We start from the raw sequence: 9,396 nt of genomic DNA, 5'->3' as shown, positions 1-9,396 counted from the left end.
ATAAAGGACATTTTACTTTAAGACATTTCTCCCCGCCATCTGAACCACAACAAACTTTAACTAACAGTTAGAACACCCACTACATACCTCCATGTGGTGAACACCACCATGCACCTAATATAGCCACAACAAGCTGTAACCAACAGTTGAACCAGTCTCACTAAGTGTAACCAAAGTTAGAACCAACACCATATAGCGCCACATGGCCCTGAATCTCACCAAACCGTAACAAACAGTTTGACGTTAACACTACCATGAATAAACACACTTGCACCCTTAAAACAAAAACGGTCTCCAAAATGCAGACAATCAGCACACACCCAAACCTCTAATGCATGACTGACACAAAAAGACAACAACAAAATACACAAAATAATACTTAATTTGATGCAACCTTGCATCCACATGTGACAGAATTTATCATAACTTGTCCAAGTCCAATAATGCTGTTAATTGAACCCCAATCCTTTACCCCAAAACTGGATGGGAAATTACCCCCCACACCCACAAGTCCAAATGCCCAAAACCTTGACATTAAACCAACCCAATAACAACATGAATCCCCGGTGAAACTGGAGGCCAGCGGTCCTCCCATCACTCACATGTCGAAGTAATCCCTAGGTCCAGAGACTGATGCACCCTGAACCCAACATGACCCAAAATGAACAATGTAAACATATCAACATCACATTCCCTGCGACCTGCGATAACTGTCACAGACACCTATAACCCAGGTTCCTTACCCTAGCACCCCTACCTTATTGGGGCCACAAGATAACACCAATATTTAAAGAAGGCCTCTGAACCTAACATAACCTCTCTCTGCCCTCCTTCGGAGAAATAAACCCAAGCGTAAACCCTGACCCAACAGCAAAAACACAAAGAGCATTATTACAAAACCAGCTTCATCCCACCGAAACATGAAACTATTCCTTCTCACGTTTGTTCATATTTCAAATCCGCAGGTAACAATCCCAAAGATCAAGATCCAACTCCTTTAAGTTCTTGAACAATCTTCTGCAAGATGGATACACTGAACCACCACCCGGACCCTTTCTCATGCACCCTTCAAATCCCTGAGAGATGTCCACTTCTATCCTCTCTTAACACCCATTAGGTTTTCTTGCTGACCGGCTCTCTTCATATCTTGTGCTGGTACCCGTCTCCTCCTCCACAGCTCTTCTCACCCTCTTAGAAACCACACCGCTCCTCCTGCAGCTCCCCTCGGCACTGATGATAATGCTGTAACTCAAGTGTGCCTTCACCTCCTGGAACAACAGCCGCATCCCGGGCCATCAGTTGATGCACACCGAAACATCCTGGCAACACCTGACGCTACATGCTTGATGACGCGTGCACACAACCTGCTGGCCACGTCATCATTCCCACAGAGTTCTGGAAAGCTGTAGAGCTCCCCTCTCGTACAATGCTTCCATCCACCTGAGGACATTGCATCCCCAAAAGGCCCAAACTCTGCTAACTTTCTGCAGCAACTGGACTGGGCTCACCCTCAGATACTACCCTGCACCAGCTGGACTGTCTCGTGGCCACCACCATCTACAAATCTTCAAAAAACTTGACTAATCCACAGCTCCTGTCACAGGTAGCACCACGCCTGGATGCTTGCACCCCCACCTGAATGTCATCGCGCAGGCACCGAAAGGATTGTCATCGTCCAGCAGCTGGACTCCTCTGGGCATGCAAACTCCAGGGATCAAGCACTGTGTGTGACCCCTTCTCCCCCTTTGCTGGCACTTACTTGATGTGTGGATGGCTGGTCATTGGGGGCAGTGTATTTGTTCGGTCTGCTGCTCCCCCACCACAGCCCCAGCTTCCCTCTGTTTCATAAAAGACCAATTTGTTGCTAATGAAAAGACCGTTGGTTCCAATGTAATAGACACACACTGGACTCCAAAGATAACTTAATTGGTGTATTTATTCTAGCTCGGTTGTAGATTTGAAAGTCTCAAGTGTAGCTCACGCAAACACTGGCCCATCCACACACCAAGCCAGTGTAATGGTTTATTGAGAGACCACACACAACACAAGGAGTTCCTTCCCTCCACAATCTAGGTGAACCACAATAAACGGTTTAATGTCAGTTCTTTATTCAGCCCTATTTCTGATGTGTATCATACCCCTTGTATCTCTCCCCCTGAATTACCAATGAGCCGAGAACCCGGCTGGTGTCAGGAAATATATTTTTATTTATTTGGATGATAGTTAACTGAAAATCACACTAAAATGTCACACACCACTTTATCCGTGCCACAACACAATTAACTTCTCTCTACATAAATAACTCATGCAATGCTGAAAAATTTATTTTTTCTTGTGCACTTAAGAGTCTAGCTGTAAATAAACACAGGGGCCCTCATTACGACCCTGGCGGATTTTTTCCGCCATCGACGGACTTTCCGGCCATGGCGCAAAGTCCCTTTACGCCATGGCGGATGGCGGACTTACCGCCCCATTCCGAGGTCGGCGGGGCGGTAAGTCCCCATTGACCCATTTACCCTTCCCCATTCCCATTTCGGCCCCATAGGGCTCAATGGGAGTGGGGAAGGAGTTAATTACGCCACCGTAAAATACGGTGGCGTAATTAACACCAAGGTCCCAGAGCGCCATGGATTTTTCCGCCCGCAAAAAGCGGGCGGAAAAATGACCATGGCGCTCCAGGAACTCGTAGTTGGCGGTAAGGGGTCCGCGCAGCTAACGCTGGCGCAGACCCCTTAGCGCCAGGGTCGTAATGAGGCCCAGGGTGATTTAACAGTGGGTTTTCAGGCCCCACCCTACTTTGGTCTGTGTTAGGGAAATCAAACAGAAAAATTGGGATGATTTAATAATTTTGAATTTCAGACCACCCTCCACTTAAAGGCATGTGTTGGGGAACGTGGGTGGTAAAAAAGGGGATGTTTTAAGAATGTTGGATATGAGTACCGCCTCCAATTAAAGGACTGTGTTGTGGAGGATGGACAGAAAAATTGGGATGATTTGAGAATGGTGGATTTCAGATGCCCCTCCACTTAAAGACCTGTGTTGAGGAAGCTGGATGGCAAAAATTGGGATGATTTCAGAATTTTGGATTTCAGAACCCCCTCCACTTAAAGTTCTGTGGTGGGGAAGCTACAGTTTAGGGATTGTTTTTACTTTAGGCAACAAGACACCCCTCTTCCTAAAATAAGTCAGGGTTAACAGGAAAAATCGGATTACCCAATCACATTACAGTCTATAGTTTTCAGCGCACACTGGAAAAGAGCTTTGTTAATTTTGAATTTTAACAAAAATCACTGCATGGTAAGGGGAATTAATTACATTGATATTTTTAGTTAAATAGGCTAAGAATTTACACCGTTTTATCCCTCACACCACCCAATATAAAGGGAAAGGATTTAAGGCCATCTGATTCCCCCGCATTTGGGTTGCAAAGGGTTCAAGTCTACTTACATTGAAAACAAATGTTTAAAGTCCATTAAAACCAGCTGTATTTCAGGACCCTCTGGAAGGACAGGGCAGGGGTCTGGTCTCTCCACTCTCAAGAATCCTCCCAAGATATCCACCATAGGACTCAGTCAGCTTTTAGGCCTTGCCAGCAATGGACAGCTCCACCCTGATGCACTCTCATCAAACATCTCCTTTTGGTATTTCCTTGTGGCTGTCAGGTGGTACGTAATAACAGCTCTCTCTGATGGTTATTTTAGCTGCTCCCTTCCTTCTCTCATAGTGCATCCACTTTATATAACAGCAATGGCACCATCAGGTTTACAACATTGGGCAGTTCCCTGCAAGAGTTCTCGCAAAGAGGATTGGCCAGTTACCCTTCTCTCTCCTCCCAATTCCAGCCTCTCTATATGAATTGGTTTGATAGTCTGGAACAGACATATGTCAACTCCCCTTTGAAATCCCCTTTCGTTTTCATGCCAACTTTTTGAGAAAAACTTAGTTTTGTAGCAAAACTTCATAATTTACTAGTAACTGCCATAATATACATATATTCTGCTTCAGCTGCTCTTGGGGAATCTAATCAAACAACTGCCAGGTCTGCACTATGTTGCACTGATGTGTGGCAATTTTCTGGCTTTTCTACCAAAATATAATAATTATGAACATGTAATTACTCTCCACATTCCTAATTTTACCCTCCACTAGTTCGCCAACTCTTAAATATGTGACAGGTCCAGAGCAGCCAAGAACACCTTTTAGCTTGTCATTACAATTCCCTAAATTTTATTTCAAGAAAATCATGTGGAAATCACCAAAGAAAATAAACATCAATCAAGGAAGTATGATTTATGAATACTGAGATAAATGCCTAAATGATAATAGTCTGTTTAAATTCATATCAAATCTTCATGTTATGCAAATTGGAGCCCTCCTGTCTCCAAGGCCATTTGCCTCTGTGGGCCAGTTGTTTTTATTAGTCTATTTGTTGTTAGTGGTGTAGCCTGCAGATTGTAAATACCTGGGATGCACCGGCCAACAGATATCCCCCACTGCAGACATCTGGCATCCTGTCCTCTTTTCTGAAAGGGACCACCTTTTGATCTGAAAAGCTTCTATTTTCCTGTATTTTTGTTAGCGTTCCACCTTGGTTGCAGCCCCCGTTTTCACACCTCCCCCCTACATTTCGAGTAATGCACCAGTTAGGGCCATTTTCCCTGCACAGAAATGAGCTTTCAGAGACTGCAAGTCCGGGGAAACTTGTTTTTCAACAACCTTCAGGCAAGCTGCATTGTTTGCAGTTGTAAACAGTTTGGATGCACTAACCAGTCTTTCAGTGGGGGAGTCCTTTGTGAAGTTTGTCCAGAGACCCACCATTTGTCATTGGTTGAGAGGAACACACATATTGCATTTTCTAACATCAGCATTTATTGAGTGACATAGTGTGAGTTGCTTTGATCAGGTCTCACTTTGCCTTTGCACTGAAAGTGCATGGCTGTTTCTTTCAGGCATTAATAAAATACACTTTACTTTTAATTATCTGCTGTTTGTTTTTTCTGCACCACCTTTTGATGGGTGACAGTTTCAGTGAAAAATGTTGCATTCAGGTTTTAACGGTTTATTGAAAAGCCACCCTCAACAGGGGGAGTTCCTTCCCTCCCCACTTAAGTGGTTATAAAACAAACTGTTTAACAGATTATTTTTTAGCTCGGTCTCAGACGCATAGTATGCCCCTTGGATCTGGCTCCTCTGAGCTAACAATGAGCTAAGAACCAGGCCGGTATACGGTAAATATATAGGTATTTATTTAAATTAAAAGTAATAGAAATTAGCACGAAAAGGTCAAAACAACACTTTATTGGTGGCACAACACAATCAACTTCTCTCAGCATAAACAAATCATAAAAGTGAATTAAAAAGAACACCTCCCCAATTCTTCCCTTTCTGTAAATTTCACTTCACAAAATTATTATGTAAAAGATTTTATGACATGGCACACTCAGCCAGTGACTTCTTCTACTGAAACTGAAGGTGGCGCACAGTAAAAACACCTTTTTATTTTTATTTGAATCCTTGGTTCTTTTTTGAGATTTGAGAAGGCACACAACCCGTCTCACACCCACCTTAACAAACACCCCATGTCTCAATGGACCATGAACCAGGCCGGAGTGTAACAATTAAATATTTCTTTATTCTTAGAATACAAATGAAATATCGAAGCAAAAATGAAATTTAGGGCAGCAGCCACCACAGTGTGGCAATACAATTGCAAAGTTCAATAATACAGTTAATTCAACTTTTAACATAAGATAACTACACCTTTAATAGTAATGGAAACAAAATCACTTTTCTTCACAATCACAGATCACACATATGTTATGCACTCCCCCTGCAACACTTCCCCCAAACACCTACTGACTAAATTCTGTGTGGATGGAAAGCAGTGGCAAGGAGTTAGAAAGAAGAGGGACACATTGGATTACCACAGAATGGGAGGCCAAAAACAAACTGAAAACCTTCACAATTAGCAAACTAGCATACTTGTTACTTGTAGATCAGTTTATAATTGCGGTAGGATAGCTAGGACAGAAATGTGTGTGGCTGCACTACAGAAACAAGGAAGCATACAGGATACTGAGCAGGGCTCTAAAGCAACTTGAACACAGGTGAGAAGATCGGTTTTGGGAAGGAAAACACTGCAGCAGAAATCACACGCAGCAGAATTGCAATTCATTATTTTACACAGGCTTTAAACAAGCAAACAGCTAAGAAAATGGGCTTAGAAGTCATAATTGGAAATCGGTTTTTGAATGGGGAACACAGGCACAAAACAGATGGGATACTGAGGGGAAAGATTGACACTTTATAGGATGATGGTATGTTTTTTTATTATAGGAAATGCAAGTTTGATTTTTAAAGAAAAGCAAACTACACGAGCAATACACAAGACTATATTTTAAGGACTATAATTGCTAAAGAAAGGCTCTTGTCATGAATTGGTTGGGTTTGAATTGCAACCAGCTACCAGTTCCCTTTATAAGGGAATTAATTTATTTAATTCAAATAATACTATCGACTTACACAAATAACTTAAAGAAATGAAAAAGAAATATACAAACAGGTGTAGACTAACACAGATTCTCCTAAGGAAAGGGTAAACAGAGGATACTTGAAATTTGGGATATGACTAGGTTTTTATGGGATTTTAATAGCATTTGAACTGAATGCAAGGTGAAAGAGCAGGATATGCAGTTTTTGGGTACTGGGTGATAGGATACTCACAAGGCAAACTTGAGGTTGGTAATTTTGACAGCCAGCAAGGTCTCTGGACAGCGGGGCCAAGGATCTGGTCATGGGCAGTGGGATAAAGAGATCTGGTCACTGGGACAGCTGGGCTCTCCTAGTTGCTTGTCCCTAGTGTTTTCCTGTCTCCTGCTTATATAGGCAAATTGACATCAGAGAATTTTACACTTTGGGCGGAAGTACTATGGACTTCCCCCTTGAATGGGATAGGCCAAGCTACGGGTGTCACCTCCTCCCTGTGGGCTGATTGGTTCAAGGGAAATGACATCACTTTATGTGGGTGCAATTTACGACTCCCTTTGTCTCACAAGCCTATTTTTTTACAAAAATGAGTTATGAAACAAATACTTCATATTTGCACTAGTCACCATCATAAAAATCAGGTAGGCAGATCCCATATTTCACAAGGAATTGAATTATACAATCACCAACTCTATTCGAGGTAGCATCACTTTTTGGCACAATTTCGTCGTTTTTAGGAAAAATATAATATTTACAGTTCTAAAAGTTGCTACAAATATGCATACTAGAATTTGGCATATTTTCCCCAAGTTTAAGGTCTGTGCCATTTATGCTTCGCTCAGAAATACATTTTTCCTGCCATTCCAGTTCACCATGTGCTAGAAAGGTGCACCTGGTCTCATTCTACTTGTTTAAAAATCACATGAAAACTGTCATCTCTACTTTCTACAGGTGGTGGTTTTGTCCAGTCATGGTAGGGTGGTCGTTGGTGTTAAATGAACGTGTCGGTTCTATATGGGTGATGTGCGGTGTGCTGTACTGGTGGTGTGTCGTTCATGTGACTGGTTTTATGTGCCACTCTCCAGGGTGTTGGTGCTGGTTATTCTATGTGGCCAGCCCTTCTTTCCAGTTCTGTGTGGCTTGAGTGTATTCCGTTTTTTTTTTCCTGGCAATGAGTTTGGTTGAGCTAATAGTTGGGAGAGCAAGATGGTAGTATAATATGTGCTGCGGTATGAAGAGAGAGATGTACTAATGTATTTTGTAGGTCATTAGGACATTGAAACGAGTGCATGGAATGTTTGGTTGGAATGGTGTTGTGAATTGGGTGAGTGTTCTGTGAGCAGCCATTGGATGGGAACTGGCTTGGTGTGTGGATAGGCTAGTGTTTTTAGGAGCTACACTTGTAACTTACAAGTGTACAACTGAGCTGTAATAAAGACACCAATGTGATGGCCCTCAGCCCCCTTTCCTGGCACTCAGATACCATTTTCTCCCTCTCTTTAGTCCTCAGACCCTCTTTTCGACCCTTTTCTCAGCCCCAGACCTTCCTTTTCTACCATTTTCTGGCCCTCAGGTGATCTTTTATTGGGCACTAGACCCCATTCTGTGCCCCAGCCTCCTTTCTTGGCCCCTTTCTCGCCCACACACCCTTTTCTATCCCCTTTCTCACCTCCCAGACCCATTTTGTGGTTCTTTTCTGACCCCTGAGCACAATTATTGTGTCCTTTTCTCAGCCCCAGACCCATTTCATGGCTCCCAGCCCTGCTTTTCAGCTCGTTTCTTGTGCCCTAGCTCCCTTGTTTTCCCATTTCTCATCCCACAGCCCCCTTTTATGGCCCTTATCCCAGCCCCAGCCCTCTTTTTGGACATTTTCTCTTCCCCAGCTCCATTTCTTGGCCCTCAGAAGACCTTTCCTGGCCCTGAGACCTCTTTTTTGGCCCTCAGTCACGCTTTTCTGCACTTCTTCTGCCCCACACATTTATTTTGCCCTTTTGTTGGCTACATTTCTCAGCCCCCAGACTCCCCTTTCAGCCCTTTTTATGGGCCTCAGAAACCCTCTCTGGCACATTAGTCCTCTTATTTGACCTTTTCTTAAGCCCCAACACTCTTTTTTTGCACTTTTCTTGGGCCACAGCCCTCATTTTTGGAGAAATTTTCTCGACCCTAGACCACTTTTTGGGATCTTGTCTTGTCCCACAGCACTGTTTCCCAGTCCTTTTATCTGCCCCAGCCCCCTTTGTTTACTCCCAGCCCCCCTTTACAGCTCTATTCTCGGCCCTCTACCACTTTTTTGGGTACATTTCTCTACCCCAGCTCTCTTTTTTGACACATTTCTCGGCCTACAGCCCCCATTTTTGGGCCTATTCTTGGCCGCTAGCCCTCTTTTTTGGGCCTTTTCACAACCCCAATCACCTTTTCTTGGTCCCCAGCAATCTTTTCTTGGACACTTAGACCCCTTTTTTGGCCCCCAGTCGCCATTTTATGCCCATTTGTCCCCCCTCAGATACACGTCCCTACCCTTCCTTTGGACCTAGACTCTTTTGTCGGCTCTCAGACTCCCATTTTGACCCTTTTCTTGGCACCAAAATCTTTTTCTGAACCCCAGACCCATTTTGGGATTTTTTCTTGGGCCCAACCCTCTTTTCTGTTGCCATATTCTGGCACTCAGTACCATTTTTTGTGCCTTTTCTTGGAGCACAGACCCCTTTTGGGACTCTTTCTCAGCCCGAACAGCTTTTTCTGGCCTTACCTCTACAACAGCTCCCTTCTTTGGCCCTCAGATGCCCTTTTATTTGCCCCCAGACGTCACTCCTTGCCCTCAGCCTCCTTCCTCAGTCCCTTTCTTGGCCCTAGACCTATTGTTTGGCTCTTTTCTTGGGCCGCAGCCCTCTTTTTAGGCCATTTTCTAGC

This window comes from Ambystoma mexicanum, chromosome 1p (assembly GCF_040938575.1).
Source record: "Ambystoma mexicanum isolate Mex_15411 chromosome 1p, UKY_AmexF1_1, whole genome shotgun sequence".
In the NCBI taxonomy this organism is placed as follows: domain Eukaryota; kingdom Metazoa; phylum Chordata; class Amphibia; order Caudata; family Ambystomatidae; genus Ambystoma; species Ambystoma mexicanum.
Note: the sequence above shows the minus strand (reverse complement) of the source record.